Raw genomic sequence first — 24,192 nt, 5'->3', positions numbered from 1 at the left:
AAGTAAAAGTAATCCCAAAATATTCTTTATCTACATAAATAGTAAGAAACTTAAAAATGATAGTGTTGGCCCCCTTAAAAATAGTCTGGGTGAAATGCTGGATGAGGATGAGGAAAAAGCCAATATGCTAAATGACTTTTTTTCAACAGTATTTACACAAGAAAATCCCATGACGGATAACATGATCAGTGATAAAAATTTTCCATTAAATGTAACCCAGCAGGAAGTACGGCGGCATCTAAAAATCACTGAAATTGACAAATCCCCGGGGGTTGGATGGGATACACCCCCGAGTACTGCAGGAATTAAGTGCAGTCATAGATAGACCATTATTTTTAATCTTTGAAGATTCCATAATAACAGGGTCTGTATCACAGGACTGGCGTATGGCAAATGTGGTGCCAATATTCAAAAAGGGGACAAAAACTGACCATGGAAATTATAGGCCAGTGAGCTTACACCTCAACTGTGGGTAAAATCCAGGAGGATTTTCTAAGAGATACTATACTAGAGTATCTGAAGAAGAATAACCTCATGACCCAATATCAACATGGCTTTACAAGGGACCGCTCCTGTCAGACTAATCGGATATGCTCTTATGAAGAGGTAAGTTCAGGACTGGACCAAGGAAATGCAGTGGGTGTGGTGTACATGGAATTTTCAAAAGTTTTTGATACGGTGCCACACAAAAGGTTGATACATAAAATGAGAACAATGGGGATAAGGGAAAATATGTGTAAGTGGGTTAAGAGCTGGCTCAGGGATTGGAAACAATGGGTGGTTATTAATGGAGCACACATAGGACTGGACCACAGTTAGCAGTGGGGTACCACAGGGGTCAGTATTGGGCCTGCTTCTTTTTAACATATTTATTAATGACCTTGTAGGAGCATAGAGAGTTGAATTTCAATATTTGCAGATGATACTAAACTCTGCAGGGTAATCAATACAGTGGAGGACAATTTTAAATTACAGGAGGATTTATTGAAATTAGAAGCTTGGGCTGATAAATGGCAAATAAGCTTTAATGGGGATAAATGTAAGGTCATGCAATTGGGTAGAACAAACAAGATGAATAATTATGTGCTTAATTGTAAAATACTGGGCAAAACTGTCACTGAAAAAGACCTGGGTGTATGGGTGGACGACAAGCTCACATTTAGTAGCCAGTGTCAGGCAGCTGCTGCAAAGGCAAATAAAATAATGGGAGGCATTAACCCCTTTCTGAAATCTGACATACTATCCCGTCCACGGTACCTGGGCCCCTCTGACCGGGGACAGGATAGTACATCATGGCGATCAGCGGCGCTCCCGGGGGCGCCGCAGATCGCGGCCGCGTGTCAGCTGATTATCACAGCTGACACCCAGCACTATGTGTCAGGGGTGGTCATGAACCGCCCCCAGCATGTTAACCCCTGGCAACCCTGTACCGGGGGTTCAGAGAAGCATTGGCAGGGAGGGGGCTCCCTCCGTGCTTTTTTGAGACCCCCAGCGCAGCGCGATGCACTGCGCTGCTCTGGGGGCCTCCTTCCCTGCAGGTCCCTGGATCCATTATAAGAAATATATATAAACTTGGCACACACCAAAGGTTTCTGATGCAGAAAGGTGATTTTTAATTATACAACAGTACATACATACACAGACGTTTCAGTCTAGGACCTTCATCAATGTACTGTGAAATATAAATAAAGATGAAAATAATACAATTAAAAAAGAAAGTATATACAACAATATATGGGTTTTCTAGGTAAATACTTTTGAAAAAAATGCTGAGACATCGGTCACATTATCGCACATAATATATATTGGCAGAGAGTAATAAATAATCATGAAGAACAAGATCAACGTAGAAAAGAACACACATACCGATATATTGTACTGTGAGATTCTTAGTGACTGGGCTTTGTGAGATAGACCTGGGAGAGGATAAAGGTGCTATAATAGCCAGTATAACTTAGTAAGTGATGAGATGGTTTGTGTTACCTAAGTTACATACCCATCCTGTGAGGAGGCACATGAAGCCGTCCCACTGCTGAAGGTAAAGAATAGCACTATAGTAATACTGCAGTGACGTGACATGAAGTCACAAAATCTGTCTATAAGAGGCATAGAACTCTTACCGTGGTGATTTGTGGAGTGTGGACGCAGTATCCACCGCGAATCCCAAGTGCTGCAAAGTGTGAGAGTGGCAGGGTTATATAACCCTGTGAATTATGAGCCCTGGTTGGGGGCGCGCCACCGGAAGTCAGTGGGCGTGTATTAGACACGTCACCATAAGCTCCGGACACCGAGAGAGACATAGAGGGGGCGTGTCAGCAGGGAGCACTGGGAGTGTACTACTGCCTGTCAGGCTGGCTTGCAGGGCAGAGCGGTGGACATTAGTGAACTATCCTGAGTTAACTACTGCAGCGCCGACATCATAGGTGCCAGTGGTGAAGATAGTGGCTATTCAGTGCTTTGAGGGTGACGATTCAAACAATCACAGTTGTTGGTTCTGTAAATGAGACACAATTAGATTAGTATCCATGACATTCAATGTACAGTGGCATTCAAGAGTACATTATTTATAGCATTAACCCAGTAGTGACATTGTAGAGGAAAAAGAGGGGGGGAGGGGGTAAACGTATCAGATGGTGTCAGACATTATACTTGTAAGAAGGCCTGTGAATCATAGTCTTTATTTAACCCCTTGGGTGTCAGGGTATTGCGTTCGTGAATCCAAAAAGCCTCTCTCCTTTTTAATATATTAATGCGGTTGCCTCCTCTGCGTGAGGTGTGAACCTGCTCAATGACTTGAAATTTTAATTGAGCAATGGTGTGGCCCGCAGTGATGAAATGATATGGGATGGGGAGAAGCATATTCTTGCACCTAATTGTAGACTTATGCTTGGATATGCGGTCTCTGATGTGTTGTGTGGTTTCCCCTACATAGAGTAAACCACACGGACATTTGATAATGTATACTACAAACGAGCTGTCACAGGTGTAATATTCACGGATATTAAATTTTTTACCGGTATGGGGATGGTAGAAAAAATTACCTTTCTGTACGTTATTACATTGTGTGCATTGCAGGCAGGGGAAAGTGCCGAATTTAGGATTTGATAGAAAACGTTGTTGCTTTTTTAGAGGGCCAGGGGAGCCAATATCTGCTTTAATCAGAGTGTCACGGACATTCCGTGGTCTCCTAAAACACGGTAAAAAGGGTACTCTAAATGCCTCTACGTTCGGGTGGGCCGTAGATAGGAGATGCCAATGACGTCTAATGCTGGAATGAATACGATAAGTAAAGGGATGGTAGTCATGAACGAAAGAAATGCGATTGGCGGTCTTAGATTCCCTTGGGGGGGGAAAAGTCCACATCATTTAACACACTCGTTGGATATCCCCTCTCAAGGAATTTTGTGCGCATTTCATCCATGCGTATTTTTTGAACCCCTGTGTTAGACACAATCCTCTGAACCCTTTTGAATTGTGACTTGGGGATCGCGTTTTTCATTTTAGTGGGATGGAAGCTTTCGTAATGAAGCAAACTATTGCGATCAGTGGGTTTCCTATAGAGGTCAGTGGATAGGTGTCCCGAATCATCCTTCATGACTGCCGTATCAAGGAAATTGATTTGTTCAAGGTGATAGGACATGGTGAAGCTCAGTCCAAGCCAGGCTGTTTGTAACATGGAGAAGAAGGATTGTAGTGTATCTAGTGATCCCCCCCAGATACAGAAGATATCGTCGATATATCTCTTCCACACTAACGCATGAGTGCGGAAGAGACAGTCACGATATATGATGTGATCCTCCAAATGGGCCACATAGCAATTTGCATACGGAGGTGCGGTGTTCGAGCCCATCGCAGTCCCCCTCGTCTGCAAATAATATTTGTCTTCAAAAAGAAAAAAATTCCTGGTTAAAATGATGGACAATAATTCACAGCATAGATTGGTTTGTTCAGGATGGAATTTGGATAGTTCCAGAAGTCTCCACACTGACTGAATACCCTGTATGTGGGGAATGGATGTATATAGATCTTTTACATCAAAAGTGACAAGAATGGCATCTTTAGGGACATGGTCCAGAGTACGGATAACATCCAAAAAGGCCCCTGTATCAAGTAGAAAGGAGGGTGTCTGTTTGATGAGAGGTGTAAGAATTTTCTCTAGATATTTGGAGATGGGAGAGAAAATTGACTCTGTAGAGGCCACGATAGGTCTTCCTGGTGGGTTATCTAAGTTTTTATGTACTTTAGGCAGTATATAAAAAACCGGTGTAATGGGGAATTTTTTGGTTAGAAAATCACAAGTTTTGTTGTCTAGGACTCCGCTCAAATTATATTTAGATAAGGTAGTTTGAATAATGTGTTTTATTTCGTTGGTGGGATCCCTCTCAAGTGGTAGATAAACCGAGGTGTCACTCAATTGGCGATAAACCTCGCCCAAATACATTGTTTTGTCAAGGACAACAATGGCTCCCCCCTTATCTGCTGGTTTGATAATAATGTCTTTGTCGTCCTGTAAGGTTTTAAGAGCTTGTTGATCAAGTGCAGTAAGGTTGGATGGAAAATGCATGCGCCCTTTATGGTTTTCATCCCGCAGATTTTGGAAAGTGTTATCAATAAAAGAGATGAATGTCTCTAGGGCATGTGAGCCTGTGGGAGGTCTGAAGTTGCTTTTATTCCTCAGTCCTAGGCTATCTGAGGATAGCAAGAGAGGGTGTGGTGGTATGGTACTATTGTTGGTGCCAATAGCATTGGAGAAGTGTAATTTCAGCCTTAGTGATCTATAGAACCTCTGAAGGTCCATGTCAAGATTAAAGGTATTGTACCTATAACTTGGGCAGAAGGAAAGGCCTTTTTGTAAAACCCGGTATTCTGCTATACCTAAACTTTTAGAAGAGATATTGATTACCAACGGGTCATTACCTGCGAGCGAGTGATACGACCGGAGTCCATGTTTCTGTGTGGGTCTCTTCCCCCTGCGGGTCCTCTTCTTTTCGTGTGTCTGCGTCTCTGGCCTAAAAAACGACTGTATGAGGCCTGTTTGTCGTGATCCGATCCCGAAGACGAGATGTCCGTGGTGGATCTGTAATTGGAGTAGGCATTGAAGTTCCCGGAGTTGTAAGATTCTCGCCATTTGTAGACTCTATTCTGTTCGTAATCTTCTGTGTCACGGGCAAACTTATTCCTCTTTCTGGTCTCGGTGTCTCGTCGGTGTTGATCGATGACACCGTTGATCTTGGTCTTCAAATTATTGAAGTCTTCAGTGCTGATGGAAGATGAGAGCTGGGTTTCTATGTTAGAGATTTCCTCTTTGCACTTTGCAATTCCTAGATGTAGATGCTCTAACGTGAGGGTCATAAGGTCAAAGGAACATTTGTTAATTATTTGTTCAAATTTAGAACAGAAATCACTTGAATCGCTGAAGAGGGTGGGACGTAGGGGAACCCGTAAACCTCTAGGTATCCTCTGAACTTTAAGGTATTCAGTGAGGGTAACACAGTGTAGCTCCAAATTGGTGCACCGCCTGAGTGTCCTCTCCAAGTCATGACCTCTGGTCTCCCTGGGAGGCAGTCTAAGGAAATCGCTGGGAAGGGTGGATTGTGCTATAATGTGAGATGTCTCCTCTGCATTATATGAAAACGTAAGGGATGTCATTGCCCAGAAGGGTGTGCACAGCGTAAAGGGTAGCTATGTAAGAACAAAACCGTTGGCACAACCCTGAGAATTGTAGGTGGTGCCCAAGTAGGATCCCAATCCGTGAACTAAATATATATAAACTTGGCACACACCAAAGGTTTCTGATGCAGAAAGGTGATTTTTAATTATACAACAGTACATACATACACAGACGTTTCGGTCTAGGACCTTCATCAATGTACTGTGAAATATAAATAAAGATGAAAATAATACAATTAAAAAAGAAAGTATATACAACAATATATGGGTTTTCTAGGTAAATACTTTTGAAAAAAATGCTGAGACATCGGTCACATTATCGCACATAATATATATTGGCAGAGAGTAATAAATAATCATGAAGAACAAGATCAACGTAGAAAAGAACACACATACCGATATATTGTACTGTGAGATTCTTAGTGACTGGGCTTTGTGAGATAGACCTGGGAGAGGATAAAGGTGCTATAATAGCCAGTATAACTTAGTAAGTGATGAATCATAGAATCATAGAATCATAGAATCGTAGAGTTGGAAGGGACCTCCTGGGCCATCTGGTCCAACCCCCTGCTCAAAGCAGGATTCGCTAAATCATCCCAGTCAGATGTCTGTCCAGCCTCTGCTTGAAGACTTCCATTGAAGGAGAACTCACCACTTCTCGTGGCAGCCTGTTCCACTCATTGATCACTCTAACTGTCAAAAAGTTTTTTCTAATATCTAATCTGTGTCTCTTCCCATTCAGTTTCATCCCATTGCTTCTAGTCTTTCCTTGTGCAAATGAGAATAAAGTTGATCCTTCTACAATGTGACAGCCCTTTAGATATTTGTAGACAGCTATTAAGTCTCCTCTCAGTCTTCTCTTTTGCAAACTAAACATTCCCAAATCCTGCAACCTTTCCTCATAAGACAGGGTTTGCAGACCGGTCACCATTCTGGTCGCTCTTTTCTGAACTTGCTCCAGTTTGTTGATGTCTTTTTTAAAATGTGGTGCCCAAAACTGGACACAATATTCCAGATGAGGTCTGACCAAAGAGGAGTAGAGGGAAATAATGACTTCACGTGATCTAGACTGTATGCTTCTGTTAATACATCCTAGAATTGCATTTGCCTTTTTTGCTGCTGCATCACACTGTTGACTCATATTCAATCTGTGATCTATTAGTATACCCAAGTCTTTTTCACATGTGCTGTCACTTAGCCCTATTCCTCCCATTCTATATATGCTTTTTTCATTTTTATTGCCCAGATGTAGTACTTTGCATTTCTCCCTGTTAAAAACCATTCTGTTAGTGGCTGCCCACTTCTCCAGTTTATTTAAATCTTTTTGAATCCTCTCTCTCTCTTCTCTAGTATTAGCTATCCCTCCTAGCTTTGTGTCATCAGCAAATTTAATCAGTTTACCCTCAATTCCTTCATCTAAATCGTTGATAAAGATGTTGAACAATACAGGGCCCAGGACAGAGCCCTGTGGTACCCCACTTGAGACATTCTTCCAACTGGATGTGCAGCCATTTACGACCACTCTTTGGGTCCGATCACTAAGCCAGTTATGAATTCACCTAACAGTTGCCTTGTCCATTCCATACTTAGTCATTTTTTCAATAAGGATTGTATGAGAGACTTTGTCAAATGCTTTGCTGAAGTCAAGATATACTATATCTACAGCATTTCCTTGATCCACCCAATCAGTGATACCGTCATAGAAGGAAATTAAGTTAGTCTGACATGACTTATTAGTTAGAAACCCATGCTGACTCTGTTTAATCACTTCATTCTTATCCAGGTATTGACATACATGTTGTTTAATAATTTGTTCAAAGATCTTTCCTGGTATAGAAGTCAGACTCACCGGCCTATAGTTGCCTGGGTCCACCTTCTTCCCCTTTTTGAAGATAGGAACAACATTTGCTCTTCTCCAGTCTTCTGGCACTTCTGTTCTCCAAGAATTTTCAAAGATTATGGAGAGATTATGGAGAGATTATGAGATGGTTTGTGTTACCTAAGTTACATACCCATCCTGTGAGGAGGCACATGAAGCCGTCCCACTGCTGAAGGTAAAGAATAGCACTATAGTAATACTGCAGTGACGTGACATGAAGTCACAAAATCTGTCTATAAGAGGCATAGAACTCTTACCGTGGTGATTTGTGGAGTGTGGACGCAGTATCCACCGCGAATCCCAAGTGCTGCAAAGTGTGAGAGTGGCAGGGTTATATAACCCTGTGAATTATGAGCCCTGGTTGGGGGCGCGCCACCGGAAGTCAGTGGGCGTGTATTAGACACGTCACCATAAGCTCCGGACACCGAGAGAGACATAGAGGGGGCATGTCAGCAGGGAGCACTGGGAGTGTACTACTGCCTGTCAGGCTGGCTTGCAGGGCAGAGCGGTACCTGGATCCATTATGGATGCAGGGGCCTTTGGGGGCCTGCAGGGAGGCAGATTCCTCAGTGCCTGCAGAGAGCAGGCACGAGGAAGCCTGCTGCAGCGCCTGTCAGATCGCTGATCTGACACAGTGCTGTGTGACGTGTCAGATCAGCGATCTGACACATGACAGTGATTTTCCCCCCTGGGACAATGTAATAAAGTTAAAAAAAAGTGTAAAAATAATTTATAAAAAAAATTGCTAAATAAATAAATAAAAAATATTCCCTAATACATTCATTTTTTGGAAATTAAAAAACAATAAAAGTACACATATTTAGTATCGCCGCGTCCGTAACTACCCACCCTATAAAACTGTCCCATTAGTTAACCCCTTTAGCGAACTCCTTAAAAAATAAAAATAAAATACAAAGCAAAAAAGCAATGATTTATTATCATACCGCCGAACAAAAAGTGCAATAACACGCGATCAAAAAGACGGATATAAATAACCCTGGTACCATTGAAAACATCATCTTGTCCCGCAAAAAACAAGCCACAATACAGCATCATCAGTTAAAAAATAAAAAAGTTATAGCTCGCAGAATAAAGCGATGCAAAAATAATTATTTTTTATATAAAATTATTTTCATTGCATAAAAGTGCCAAAACATAAAAAAAGACATAAATAAGGTATCACTGTAATCGTACTGACCCGAAGAATAAAACCATTTTATCAATTTTACCACATGCGGAACGGTGTAAACGCACCCCCCAAAAGAAATTCATGAAATGCTGGTTTTTGTTAATTCTGCGTCCCAAAAATCGGAATAAAAAGCGATAAAAAAATATCACGTGCCCGAAAATGGAACCAATAGAAACATCAACTTGTCCTGCAAAAAATAAGACCTCACATGACTCGGTGGATATGTAAAAATTATAGCTCTCAAAATGTGGTGATGCAAAAACTATTTTTACAATAAAAAGTGTCTTTTAGTATGTGACAGCTGCCAAACATAAAAACCCGCTATAAATAGTAAATCAAACCCCTCTTTATCACCCCTTAGTTAGGGAATAATAATAAAATTTAAAAAATGTATTTATTTCCATTTTCCCATTAGGGTTAGGGCTAGGATAGAGTTAGGGCTAGGGTTTGTTCTAGGGTTGGGGCTAGGGCTGAGATTAGGGTTGGAGGTGTGTTGGAGTTAGGGTTGGAGTTAGAATTGGGAGGTTTCCACTGTTTAGGCTCATAAGCTACTCTCCAAACGCAACATGGTGTCTTATCTCAATTCCAGCCAATTGTGCCTTGAAAAAGTCAAACGGTGCTCCTTCCCTTCCAAGCTCTGCCATGCACTCAAAGAGTGTTTTACCCCCTCATATGGGGTATCAGCCTACTCAGGACAAATTGCACAACAACTTATGTGGTCCAATTTCTCCTGTTACCCTTGGGAAAATAAAAAAATTTGGGACTAAAAGATCATGTTTGTGGAAAAAATATGATTTTTGTTATTTTTACGCCCGGGCGTTATAAACTTCAGTGAAGCACTGGGGGGTTCAAAGTGCTCACCACACATCTAGATAAGTTCCTTGGGGGGTCAAGTTTCCAAAATGGGGTCACTTGTGAAGGGTTTCAACAGTTTAGGCACATCAGAGGCTCTCCAAATTTGACATGACACCCGCAAAATCTACATTCCAAAATGTCACTACTTCCTTTCCAAGCCCCGACGTGTGCCCATACAGTAGTTTTTTCCTATATATTGGGTATCAGCATACTCAGGACAAATTGGACAACAACATTTGTGGGCCAATTTCTCCTGTTACCCTTGGCAAAATAAAAAAACTGGGGACTAAAAGATCATGTTTGTGGAAAAAATATGATTTTTTTATTTTCGCGCCCGGGGCGTTATAAACGTCTGTGAAGCCCTTAGGGGTTCAAAGTGCTCATCACACATCTAGATAAGTTCCTTGGGGGGAGTATAGTTTCAAAAATGGTGTCATTTGTGGAGGTTTTCCACTCTTTAGGCACATAAGGGGCTTTCCAAACGCGGCATGGCGTCCGATCCCAATTCCAGCTGAAAAAGTCAAATGGCGCTGCTTCCCTTCCGAGCTCTGCCATGCGTCCAAATAGTGGTTTACCCCCAGATGTGGGGTATCCGTGCACTCTGGACAAATTGCACAATAGCTTTTGGGGTCCTGATACCCTTGGGAAAATAAAAATTGGGGGTGAAAAGATCATTTTTGTGGAAAAAAAGTGATTTTTTAATTTTACGGCTGTACATTATAAACTTCTGTGAAGCCCTGGGAGGTTCAAAGTTCTCACCACACATCTAGATAAGTTCTTTGGGGGGTCTAGTTTCCATAATGGTGTCATTTGTGGGGGGTTTCTACTGTTTTGGCACATCAGGGGCTTTCCAAACGCGACATTGTGTCCGATCTCATTTCCAGCCATAAAAGTCAAATGGCGCTGCTTCCCTTCCGAGCTCTGCCATGCACCCAAATAGTCATTTACCCCCACATATGGGGTATTAGCGTACTCAGGACAAATTGCACAATAACTTTTGGGGTCATGTTACCCTTGGAAAAATAAAAATTGAGGGTGAAAAGATCATTTTTGTGGAAAAAATATGATTTTTTAATTGTACAGCTGTACGTTATAAACTTCTGTGAAGCCCTTGGGGGTTCAAAGTGCTCACCACATATCTAGATAAGTTCCTTGGAGGGTCTAGTTTCCAAAATGGAGTCACATGTGGGGGGTTTCTACTGTTTAGGCACATCAGAGGCTCTCCAAACGTGACATGGCATCTGATCTGAATCCCAGCCAATTTTGCATTGAAAAAGTCAAACTGTGCTCCTTCCCTTCTGAGCTCTGCTATGCGCCGAAACAGTGGTTCCCCCCACATATCAGGTATCAGCATACTCAGGACAAATTGCACAATAACTTTTGCAGTCCAATTTCTCCTGTTACCCTTGGTAAAATAAAAAAATTGGACCTGAAGTAATTTTTTTTGTGAAAAAAAAGTTAAATGTTAATTTTTTTTAAACATTGAAAAAATTCCTGTGAAGCACCTGAAGGGTTAATAAACTTCTTGAATGTGGTTTTGAGTACCGTCAAGAGTGCAGTTTTTAGAATGGTATCACTTTTGGGTATTTTCTATAATATAGATCCCTCAAAGTGACTTCAAATGTGATGTGGTCCGTAAAAATAAAATGGTGTTGCAAAAATGAGAAATCGCTGGTCAACTTTTAACCCTTATAAGGCTGGTTTCACAATAGCTTTTTATCGCGCAGCGCATCGTGCGCTATCGGTCACACACGCAATGGTCTCTTATCTTTAAAATGGCGGGCGCAGTGTCTAGCAATTGCACACGTGGCTCAGCATTTCAGTGCGCTGCGCATTTAACAAGTGTGCCACCAGACGCGCCGGACGCTACATGTTGCATTTTTTGTTCCGCCCAACCTCGTTAAAAATGCGCATGTGCGCGTGAGCGCACGCAATGCACAAAAAATAGCATTAGAGTCAATGGGGGCGCTGACATGCGCATTGTAGTGCGCATGTCAGCGCTTTGCAAGCACGTGCGATTTCAGAGTAATCAATGTCTAGACACTTGTTAAATCCATCCCCTAAACAAGCAACATTGTTTTGGTGGAGGGACATAAAAGAAGGGATTTGTAGTGCCAGATCATCACTCTCCAGACAGGCTGCAAGACAAGACAACACCCACCCAGCCAGCAAGAATCCATTATAGTTTGGAGAATACAGCACTGTAATGTGAGTATAAACCAATGTATGTGAGCCTTTTCTTTTAAAAATATATATTATGTACTAATATTTTTTTTTCTCCAGCATGTTTTCTGGATCAGAATATTCTCCTACCAGGCAAGAATTGGAGACGCAGAGCGTGAGGTGAGTATTTTGCTGCCTTTGTGTAAGTATACCTGCCTCTACAAATGGGTAATTATTTCTGCTCTTTTTCAGACTTCAGCATCGTTCCAGCCGAGTGAGCCGGAACAGCCAGAGTAGCGTCCACAAGGCACGGTGGGAAGGTGACGCACTGTAAGTATCCTTTTTTTGTTTTTTTTTTTGCCTATTAATGTTTTGTATTCCTGTTTTTCTGGACTGCTTTTCTCCTCTTTTTTTTCATCTATATCATTCTCCACAACTACAAAGATTCTAAATGTATTTCTTTTCTAGGTTCCACAACGGGATGAAGACGTGTATCTCGACAATGAGCAAATCATCAGCCTTGTCCAGGAGCGTGTCCCATTGTGGGACAGCCGTGACCAGCAGTACAAAGACATTGTGGTGACCTGGCAGCTCTGGAATGAAGTGGCCGCAGCATTGACAGCGCCTCTGCAACTGTCAAAAAGGCGTTCAGTAAGTATTTCTCTGTTGTGCGATGCTGCATTGACTCTTGTTCCTGATGATACATGTGTGTTTATTGAAAGATATATACGTGCAGTAAACACACAAGTGTCCTCAGGTTCAATAGTGTACGCATTGTGTATTGTCATGCTGTATATTTCATGCTTCATTCTTGTTCCTGCGGATACATGTGTGTTTATTGCAAGATATATACTGGCAGTAAACACACAAGTGTCCTCAGGTTCAATAGTCATGCTTCACTCTTGTTCCTGAGGATACATGTGTGTTTATTTCAAGATATATACTGGCAGTTAACACACTAGTATCCTCAGGTTCAATAGTGTACGCATTGTGTATTGTCATGCTATATATTTCATGCTTCACTCTTGTTCCTGCGGATACATGTGTGTTTATTGCAAGATATATACTGGCAGTAAACACACAAGTGTCCTCAGGTTCAATAGTCATGCTTCACTCTTGTTCCTGATGATACATGTGTGTATATTTCAAGATATATACTGGCAGTAAACACACTAGTGTCCTCAGGTTCAATAGTGTACACATTGTGTATTGTCATGCTATATATTTCATGCTTCACTCTTGTTTCTGAGGATACATGTGTGTTATTGCAAGATATATTCTTTCAGTAAACACACAAGTGTCCTCAGGTTCAATAGTGTATGCATTGTGTATTGTCATGCTGTATACAGTATTTCATGCTTCACTCTTGTTCCTGAGGATACATGTGTGTTTATTGCAAGATATATACTGGCAGTAAACACACAAGTGTCCTCAAGTTCAATAGTGTACGCATTGTGTATTGTCATGCTGTATATTTCATGCTTCACTCTTGTACCTGAGGATACATGTGTGTATATTTCAAGATATATTCTTTCAGTAACCACCCAAGTGTCCTCAGGTTCAATAGTGTACGCATTGTGTATTGTTATGCTGTATATTTCATGCTTCATTCTTGTTCCTGAGGATACATGTGTGTTTATTGCAAGATATATACTGGCAGTAAACACACTAGTGTCCTCAGGTTCAATAGTGTACACTTTGTGTATTGTCATGCTGTATATTTCATGCTTCACTCTTGTTCCTGAGGATACATGTGTGTTTATTGCAAGATATATACTTGCAGTAAACACACAAGTGTCCTCAAGTTCAACAGTGAATGCATTGTGTATTCAATTTGTTGGGATGCACCCTTGACTGTTTGTCAAGTTCACTACGGTGTGTGGTGATACAGATGTTACCATCTGTGCATTGTATAATATAATTTTCTTTTTCTTTGCCATTTTCTCAACAGTGGACAAAGTCCGCACACGTTGGCGCTCGATGAAGGACCGCTTCAACACTGATGTTCGTGCTGAGGGACAGGTTCGCAGTGGCTCAGCGGCAAGGAGAAGAACCAAGTACCGCGTTGGAATTCTTACGACCAGTCATTGCCACCAGAGCGTAAGGTTTTTTTGTTTGTTTTATTGAACCTAATCATTCATTTTCTATTCCACAGCTGATCCGTCTTGAAAATGCTTGATACTAATGTTTAGCTTTTGTTCCCACAGCACCTGGAGCAGCACCCTGCAACTTGTCCCGGGAGCGGTTCTTCATCGATCGACCTCGGACCCGTCCCAGCAATCCGACAGCCAGGAAGCAAGTTGCAGGTCAGCAACACAGACAGCTGGTGGCCAGGAAGCTGGTCAATCAGGTGTTCTCCTGTCCCAGGTCTCTGCCACTGGTTATGCGGGCACTACCCGCCAGCGGGCCTTGGACAGGCCTGTCTTGCCCGAGTTCATGCACTTGAGCGAGGCCTTTCATGCCAGCCTTAAGACGCTGTCCGAAAGAGTGGAAAGTGGATTTTCACTCATGGAACACCTCTTCCACTCTTCCGCACAGCGCCTTGACCGGCTGGAGGCCGACCTCAATAGACCAGCGCACCATTTCTTTAGTAAAATTGAAAGGGGCATGGTGGATCTCCTTAGTCCTGAGCAACAGCTGACTTTGTTACATGCCTGCAACACTGCTTACTTGCAGGCTATGCAGCAGAATCAGTACATGCAGCAGTCAGTGTTGTCATTCCCACCTGTGCCACCACTGACTCGCTTCACCACAGTACCGACTTCTACTGCATATCAATGCACGGCCACATGCATTCCTAGCCAAGCTGGACACCACAATACAACACAAATGCCGAGTGCTGCTGGACACTCCACCACCGCCACCACCATGTCAAGCGCTGCTCCGGTCTGGAGCACCAGTACTGCCACGGTGACATCAGCTTGGCGCACAAGCGCAAAATCATCTTGGGCCACAGCAACCTCTTCTCCTGTTCGGAGCACAGAGAGATCATCATCTCCAGATCGGAGCACCACCACTTCTCAACTGTATGAGAGCACCACCACAACTCCTCACCATTCAAGGACCACCGCCACCACCCCTTCTCAGAGGAGCACCACCACCACCCCTCTTCAGAGGAGCACCGGCACCACATCTCTTCATAGGATTACCGCCACCACTTCGCCTCCTCATAGCACTGCCACCACTCATCAGCGGAGCACCGCCACAACTTCGCCTCCTCATAGCACTGCCACCACTCATCAGAGGAGCACTGCCGCCACTTCGCCTCCTCCAAGCACCACCACCACTCTTCATCAGAGGAATACCACCAACACTTCGCCTGATAGGAGCACCACCACCACTTCTCCTACTAGAAGCACCGCGCACAATTCACCTTCGATGAGCACCGACACCACAATCTCTCCTCCAAGGAGCACCGCCAGCACCACCACAGAGCACCCTAGGGGAGACCCACATTCCTTTTTTTTTCTGCACGATCATGGTCCACCAGCTCTAGGCGTTCAAGTAACAAAAGACTTTGTTAGCCAGTCCCCCCTCTCCTTCTGATGTTTCTCAACCTGCCTCCTTTTCCATGCCTGAACTCCCTTCCCCCACAAATTTAGTTGCTCCTTCACCTAGAACCCCTTCCTCAATTTCTAGGTATTCCTCTTCTCTCCACACCCCTAAAGTATCCCATTCTTCCCACAAACCTCCTGCAAAAGGGAAAATAATTTTTTATTTTGTAACTTTAAAAATAAAAGTTTAATATTTTTTTTCTAAAAAGTTAATGTGTCTTTTGCCGCGTACACACACTGCGCCGTACACACACTGCGCCGTACAGTTTGCATTTTTGGGAACACATAGCTCCAGTAATGACACATGTTTCATGTGTCAATCTTGGAGATATGTGTTGTCAAAACAGCAAATCTATATGACTTGCAATTTCCAAAACCCATCAGTGTCTTTTCTCAGGTAATATTGCAAAGACTGAATAGAGTACGTTGTTGAGTGCAAGGCCTATCTATTGTTAACTTGCCTTGTATCCTTAATAGTGTTGAGCATTCCGATACCGCAAATATCGGGTATCGGCCGATATTCACGGTATCGGAATTCCGATACTGAGTTCCGATACTTTTTGCATATCGAATACCGGAATCGGAAGTTCCCATAATGCTATGAGCCAGTTTCATTTGATTCAGCCAATGAGGAATCCTCAGAAGTGTGGGCACATCCTGTTAGGCATATAGGCATGTTAACTAATGGCATGGTTGTGATTGGCTGCTGAAATGATGTCATGACGCACTATAAAAGCCGCCGCCGCCATTTTGGGTTCACTCTGCTGTGAATTTAGTTAGGGACAAGCTGCTGTTCAGGACTCTGAGGGACAGTTAGAGATAGCGATTTGCTATGTAATATTGTGCTTTACCCAGGCTACATTATCAACCACTGTAGCTTTCTTTTGCCTTGCAGCGCTGTTCACAGCTGTCTTCAAGGTCTGTGTGAGTGCAGCTCATGCTGTGTAGTGTGTCCTGCAGCCACCTCTGGTTGTAGGCCGCTCAGCGTGCATCACTGCCTCATACATATTTATTTTTGTTTTATTGCTACTCATTTTTCATTAATTCTCCTATTAGTGTGCATCCATCCGTATCCATCTACATTGGTTGCAAACACTATATAGGAGTAGACAGTGGAGTCTTTCTGCAGCCTTTCAGTGCTAGTGCACAGTTCTCTGCACTGTTCATGGCTGTCTGTGAGGTCTCTGTGTGTGAGTGCAGCTCATACTGTAGTGTGTTCTGCAGCCACCTCTGGTTGTAGTCCGCTCAGCATGTGTCACTGCCTCATACATTGTTCTTTTTTGCTGTAGTGCTGCTTATTTTTCCAGAATTTCTCCTATTAGTGTGCTTCCATCTGTATCCAGCTAGATTGGTTGCAAACACTATATAGGAGTAGATAGAGGAGCCTTTTTTCTGGCTTGTGCCCTGCAGCCCCAGCCAGATTAGTATTAGCCTATTTTTTGGAGCCTCATCTATTGCATTGTAGGTTACCTTCCTGCATTGTAATAGCTCCAAAAAGTTTGTGATACTATCGCTTTCACATCTTTGGTCACATCCTTTTTGTTTTTTTGGAAAAAAAAACACATAAAGTTCACCAAACACTCCACTTGACAGTTGTGTAGGCCTACATTAGCTCATATTAAAGTGTAGTCCACACACTTTATAAAATTAGTGTTTCTTATACCTGTTAGCAGCTGTTCAGGAATAAGCACACTAAGCCCCCCTTTGTACTTTTCTGCCTATCTTTATCAGTCTACCAAGACAAAGAAGGCAGGGAGTAAGGCATGTGGTCGTGGAGTTTCAGCAGGGAGAGGACATGGGGATTCTATGCCTGCTGCGGGCACCAGTGACTCAGCATCCCCCATTTTTACCAGGGATCAGTCTTTTATGCGCATCTTTGTAGGACCTCGCCATACCCCACTGCTGCGGGATGAACAAATTGAAGCCGTTGTCGGATGGATGGCAGCTAACACATCGACTTCAATTACTTCCACATCCTTTCAGGGCCAGAGCACTGAAGAGCAACCATCTGTCTCTTCACCACCTGCCAAATTGCCCAGGCAGTCAGAGCCCTGGACAGGAGCCATCTCTACTCCTGTTCTGTGAATCTCTTGGCTTGGAAACAGGGGGCCAGCCAAGCAGCATTCTAGAAAGTGAAGAAGAGGGAGTATGCAGTGATGCGCAACTGCTTTGTCCCTCTGAATCTGAAGAGGCGGGTGGTCCAGTGCCTATGGTCAGCACACCTCAGTACGCATCAGATGATGAGACTCAGGTGCCACTTTCTGGTGCGTACTGTGCTGGCGAGACTAGCCAGGAGAAGCAGGTGTTTAAAGAGGGGAGTGTAGATGATGAGGTCCTTGACCCATCATGGTGTGAGGAACAGGAAGGTAGTGGGAGCAGCTCTGAGGAAGAGATTCCCGAACGGACAAAACAGGAGGGAGAGGGAGCGGGCAGACTTGGTTGCCTGTAGCCTCCACTTCGGCACCCGTTAGGAGCATTCCTCTTCCAAAACCCAAAACGGGCGCTCCTAGGACTTGCAGTGCGCGGTCCTTTTTTGACACAGTTGCAGATGATATTTGCTTTGTCAAATGCAAGCTGTGTAATCATAAAGTCAAAAGAGGGAAAAGTGTCAGCAACCTCAATACCACAAATATGTGGAAACATGTGCGGACCAAGCACGTGGTGGAGTTACAAAGACACACTGAAAACGTAAGCCAACCTACAGCACCACATACCACCGCTTCAGCTCGTGTTGTAACCTCTTCCTCCAGCTCACACACAGCTGGTTCGGCTTCCTCACAGGATCGCCATGGAAGAACCTCTGGCACTGTTGTCCAGAGACCCAGTGACATTCCACCCACAGCACCACGTTCCCTGTCATCCTCACACTCCCAGGCCACTCTACAGCCATCGGTAGCACAGGCATGGAAGAAAAGGCGGCCATACTCGGCAAACCATCCCCAAGCACAGGCTCTGAATGCTGGCATTGCAAAACTACTGGCCCTTGAAATGCTTTTATTCAGGCTGGTGAAGACTGACACCTTCCGTAACTTCATGGCATTGGCAGTCCCACAATACACCATGCCCAGCCGCTTTTATTTCAGCAGGCAAGCCGTCCCTGCCCTGCAAAAGCATGTGGAGAGAAAAATTAAACATGCACTACTTAACGCCGTCAGTAGCAAGGTCCACCTGACCACCGATGTGTGGACCAGTAATCATGGACAGGGACGATACCTTTCCCTCACTGCCCATTGGGTCAATGTTGTGGAGATGGGTACAGATCTTGAGAGTGGCGCTGTACATGTTCTGCCAACTCCAAGGATTGCAGGAATCCAGTCTGTACACATTGACTCCTCCTCATACTCCAGTTCCTCTGAATCCGTGCTGCAGGAGTTGTCATGGTCTACCTCCACATGGACCCGTGAACGCTTATCTGTTATGACCGATATGAGCACAGCCGTTGCCCAACGTCAACAGGCCGTACTGAAATTAATTTCTTTGTGGAATCAAAGCCACACAGCGCAGGAGCTCTGGAATGCCATCAAGCAGGAGAGCGACGTGTGGTTTGTGCCAGCGAATCTCCAGCCAGGCTTGGTTGTGTGTGACAATGGCCACAATCTGGTGGCAGCTCTGGGCCTAGGCAACCTCACTCACATCCCATGTCTGGCACATGTGCTCATCTTGGTTGTGCAGAGCTTTCTGAGGGACTATACGGATCTTGATGCAATGCTGCACAAGGTCCGCATAGAGTGCACTCACTTGCGGCGTTCCAGCATGGCAAGATCGCGCATTGCTGCTCTGCAGCGCCGATTCCGCCTTCCGTAACTTCGCATCATATGTGACCTACCCACCAAGTGGAATTCAACGTTACATACGTTGGAGCGGTTGTGTGAGCAGCAGGCAGCAGTGATGGAGTACCAGCTGCATTAGGTGCAAACAAGTCGCACTGCGCGCTGGTCACACTTCACCACCACTGAGTGGGCCTCAATGAAGTTGTTAATGGCTAATAAATTGCTCAGTAGCACAGATGAACCATCAGAGCACGCTAACCTACATGAGTTGATAATTTTACATAGTTATCTAATCTATTCTAGAGCTTTTGTTAAAGTAGTTTTTGAAACGTCAGAATATAATGCTCGGCATTTGCTTACAACTTGCAGGACATATTGCTTTTGTTCTTCATCTTTTGTCAGAAGGTCGTTAAAGTCGGTTACTTCCTACCTCTTTTAATTTTTCTTTCCTAACTTTTGGATTTACAACCCTAGCGTGCTCTGATGGTTCATCTGTGCTAGTGAGCAATTTATTAGCCATTAACAACTTTTCATTGTCTGTAATGGTGGAATCAAAAAACGATAATCCCACCAACTCTGCATTCAAATACCACAAATGGTTCGAAAATTTGGTCAGGGCTATTTCTGCAATGTTGTTGTCACATTCTTTATAGTCTAACAGACTATGCAAAATACCTAAATCTTAAAATACCTCAATTTGGATTTTTTCAAACTTTGAGCGACGAGCGGCACGGGTTAACGTCGTTTGATCGAGCTCAAATTTTGGCTATCTCAATATCTGGAAAGGGGAATCGTTTTGTGGGGTCCAGACGGACAAAATTCCGACATCGATTTTTTGCGGTCACCCTAGTGTACACCCTCCTAGATCCTCTCTACAGGGACAACTTACAAAGCCTCATAACACCGCTGAACCGGGAGCGTAAAATGCGGGAGTACCAAGACACACTGGTGCATTCCATCATGTTCTCCATTACACCTGAGAGCAGTGCTGCTAGTGCTTTGCAAAGCAGCTCTGTGCGTCGAGGCAGTGGAGGAAGCTCTGCACAAAGAGGGAGTAGAGTCAGCGCCTCAGCACAAGGCAAGACCAGTATGACCCAGATGTGGCAAAGTTTTGTGTGCCTGCCACAAATGTCTACACCATCACAGACGGCTCCAGTCAGCAGGAGGCAGCGTTTCCGTCAGATGGTGACAGACTACATGTCTTGCCCTGTCAGTGTACTCCCAGACGGCTCTTCCCCCTTCAAGTTTTTGGTCTCTAAGCTGGATACATGGACAGAGCTTAGCCAGTATGCATTGGAGGTGCTGCCTTGCCCTGCTGCTAGTGTATTATCGGAGTGCGTCTTTAGTGCTGCAGGTGGTGTACTAACAGACCGTCGCACGCGACTATCCTCCAATAACGTTGACCGGCTTACTTTTCTGAAAAAGAACAAGGCCCGGATCTCGCTGGAATTTGCCAGTCCTCTTCCAGAATAAATAATTGGTTGGCAACAGTATCCAGGTCTCCTGTTGTGTTCATGTTTCTACCACCTGAACTGTAATCCCTAGGCTCCAACACCGCCAGTTGTTGCTCAGAAGTGCCGTCTCCACAGAGAAAAGCACTAGCTCCTGTCTTAGTGGGGTTCAGTAACGCCAGCTGCTCCCCTGCTGTGTGTCCGGCAATATCTCCTGCTCCCTCCACATTCAAGCTACATCAGATTTTAAACTTGCTCCAAGTAGGTCTCAGCCTACTCCATGATTGATCCTGGGCTCCAACACCGCCAGTTGCTGCTCGGAAGTGCCGTCTGCACAGAGAAGAACACTAGCTCCTGTGTTAGTGGGGTTCAATAACACCAGCTGCTTCCCTGCTGTGTTTCCGGCAATGTCTCCTGCTCCCTCCACATTCAAGCTACATCAGATATTAAACTTGCTCCAAGTAGGTCTCAGCCTAAACCATGATTGATTCTGGGCTCCAACACCACCAGTTGTTGCTCAGAAGTTCCGTCCGCACAGAAAAAAACACTAGCTCCTGTGTTAGTGGTGTTCAGTAATGCCAGCTGCTCCCCTGCTGTGTTTCCAGCAATGTCTCCTGCTCCCTCCATATTCAAACTACATCAGATTTTAAACTTGCACCAAGTAGACCTCAGCCTACTCCATGATTGATCCTGGGCTCCAATACCGCCAGTTGTTGCTCAGAAGTGCCGTCTGTACAGAAAAAAACACTAGCTCCTGTGTTAGTGGGGTTCAGTAACGCCAGCTGCTCCCCTGCTGTGTTTCCAGCAATATCTCCTGCTCCCTCCACATTCAAACTACATCAGATATTAAACTTGCTCCAATTAGGCCTTAGCCTACTCCATGAATGACCCTGGGCTCCAACACCGCCAGTTGTTGCTCAGAAGTGCCGTCTGCACAGATAAAAACACATGCTCCAGTGCTAGTGGGGTTCAGTAATGTCAGCTGATCCCCTGCTGTGTGTCCGGCAATTTCGCCTGCTCTGTCCACATTCACACTACTCCAGATTTTAAACTTGCTCCAATTAGGCCTCTGGATACACTCTGTTTCTACTGTAATCCCTGGGCTCCAACACCGCCAGTTGCTACTCAGAAGTGTCTTTGGCACAGGTACTCCCTCCTGCCCAGCCTGGTTCCAGCATGCCAGCTGTTTCCGGGTAGTGTCAACGTCACTTTGCCACCAATACGTTGTCCTGTCGTGTTGCGGTCGGGTTAGCCAACGCTATAGTGCCTGCAGTTTAGGTGCTTCCTATGTGGGCTGCGGGATCTGGCAATAAAGGCTGGTTCCGTAGTGCCAATAGGACAAGCACCCCCTGTAGGACTGTGGGTTTTGGCAACTGCGGCCGGCTCGCGGCCTTGCAACTTTGTTTTTCATGGGTACCTTCTGCTACCCATCCGGGTTCCAGCACCGTCAGCTGGTTTTCGGCAGTGCCTTTGGCTTAGGTGCCTCCTTCTTGGTATCTGAGTTCCAGCAACATCTGCTGGTCCTTGGTAGTGCTTTCTGGCACAGCTACCTCCTGCTTAGTAACCAGGTCCCAGTACCATCAGCTGGTCCTCGTTAGTGCCATTGGCTCTTGTTCCTTCTGCTGCCCCTCCGGGTTCAAGCACCGTCAGCTGGTTCTCGGCAGTGTCTTTGGCACAGGTACTCCCTCCTGCCCAGCCTGGATCCAGCATGCCAGCTGTTTCCGGGTAGTGTCAACGTCACTTTGCCACCAATACGTTGTCCTGTCGTGTTGCGGTCGGGTTAGCCAACTCTATAGTGCCTGCAGTTTAGGTGCTTCCTATGTGGGCTGCGGGATCTGGCAATAAAGGCTGGTTCCGTAGTGCCAATAGGACAAGCACCCCCTGTAGGACTGTGGGTTTCGGTAACTGCGGCCGGCCCGCGGCCTTGCAACTTTGTTTTTCATGGGCACCTTCTGGTACCCATCCGGGTTCCAGTACTGTCAGCTGGTTCTCAGCAGTGCCTTTTGCTTAGGTGCCTCCATCTCAGTATCCAAGTTCCAGCAACGTCTGCTGGTCCTTGCTAGTGCTTTCTAGCACAGGCACCTCCTGCTTAGTCACCGGGTTCCAGTAGCATCAGCTGATCCTCGGTAGTGCCATTGGCTCTTGTTCCTTCTGCTACCCATCTGGGTTCCAGCACTGTCAGCTGGTCTTCGGTAGTTCCATTGCCTCTTGTTCCTTCTGCTGCCCCTCCGGGTTCCAGCACCGTCAGCTGGTTCTCGGCAGTGCCTTTGGCTTAGGTGCCTCCATCTCGGTATCCGAGTTCCAGCAATGTCTGCTGGTCCTTGGTAGTGCTTTCTAGCACAGGTACCTCCTGCTTAGTCACTGGGTTCCAGCACCATCAGCTGGTCCTCGGTAGTGCCATTGGCTCTTGCTCCTTCTGCTGCCCCTCTGCGTTCCAGCACTGCCAGCTGTTTCAGGCAACTGTCAACGTCACTTTGGCACCAATACATTGTCCTGTCGTGTTGCGGTCGGGTTAGCTGACTCTATGGTGCCTGCAGTTTAGGTGCTTCCTATGTGGGCTGCGGGTTCTGGCAATAAAGGCTGGTTCCATAGTGCCAATAGGACAAGCACCCCCTGTAGGACTGTGGGTTTCGGTAACTGCGGCCAGCTCGCGGCCTTGCCACTTTGTTTTTCATGGGTAGCTTCTGCTACCCATCCGGGTTCCAGCACCGTCAGCTGTCTCTCGGCAGTGCCTTTGGCTTAGGTGCCTCCTTCTCAGTATCCGAGTTCCAGCAATGTCTACTGGTCCTTGGTGGTGCTTTCTAGCACAGGTACCTCCTGCTTAGTAACCGGGTTCCAGTACCATCAGCTGGTCCATGGTAGTGCCATGGGCTCTTGTTCCTTCTGCTACCCATCCTTGTTCCAGTACTGTCAGCTGGTTCTCGGCAGTTCCTCAGCCTTCTTGTACCTTCTGCTACATATCCAAGTTAAAACTTTTTGAAATGGTTTTTGGTAATCACTCTGGATCTCCCTGACGACGACCCTGAAGACCACGAAGACCACCCCAAAGAAGACCAAAAAGATGACCCTGAAGAAGATGACCAAGAGGACAAAGAACATGAAGACAACCACCAAGATACAGAACAACAAGAGACAGAAGACCACGAAGCAGAAGAGCAAAAAACAGAAGAACATTAAGCATAAGACTAAAAATCAAAGCAAAAGATATTATCTAAATTATAAGCAGAAGAAGACTAAGCAGTGTATGGGGGTGAGTCTGTGCCTCCTCGTGGTGCCCCTGGAAAATGCCTGCTGCTGCAGGCCAAACTGAACCCGGACAAATCCTGTTGTAAATCTTTTGTGACAGGCAGAACGGCTGGTGTAATCTTCAAACTTTTATAGATAACAACTACAGGAATGCCTGTCACAAATAAAAAATATGATGAAGAAGTAGAATATGAAGAAGAATAATAGTTGAATAAGAAGAATATGAAGAATGTAAAAAAAAGAATAATAGGAAGAAGGTGAAGAAGAAGATGAATAAGGTGAAGAAGAAGTTGATGAAAAAGATGCTGCTGCTGCAGCTGAGGATAATGAAGGAGAAAGTGTGGGAGAAGTAAAAAAGAAGGTGAAGAGCATGGAAGTAGTGAAACATACATATCTGACAAAATATAAAAAAGGT

Source organism: Dendrobates tinctorius, unplaced genomic scaffold (assembly GCF_039654945.1).
Source record: "Dendrobates tinctorius isolate UK_male_01 unplaced genomic scaffold, ASM3965494v1 ptg000024l, whole genome shotgun sequence".
Taxonomy (NCBI): Eukaryota; Metazoa; Chordata; class Amphibia; order Anura; family Dendrobatidae; genus Dendrobates; species Dendrobates tinctorius.
This window is presented reverse-complemented; position numbering follows the sequence as displayed.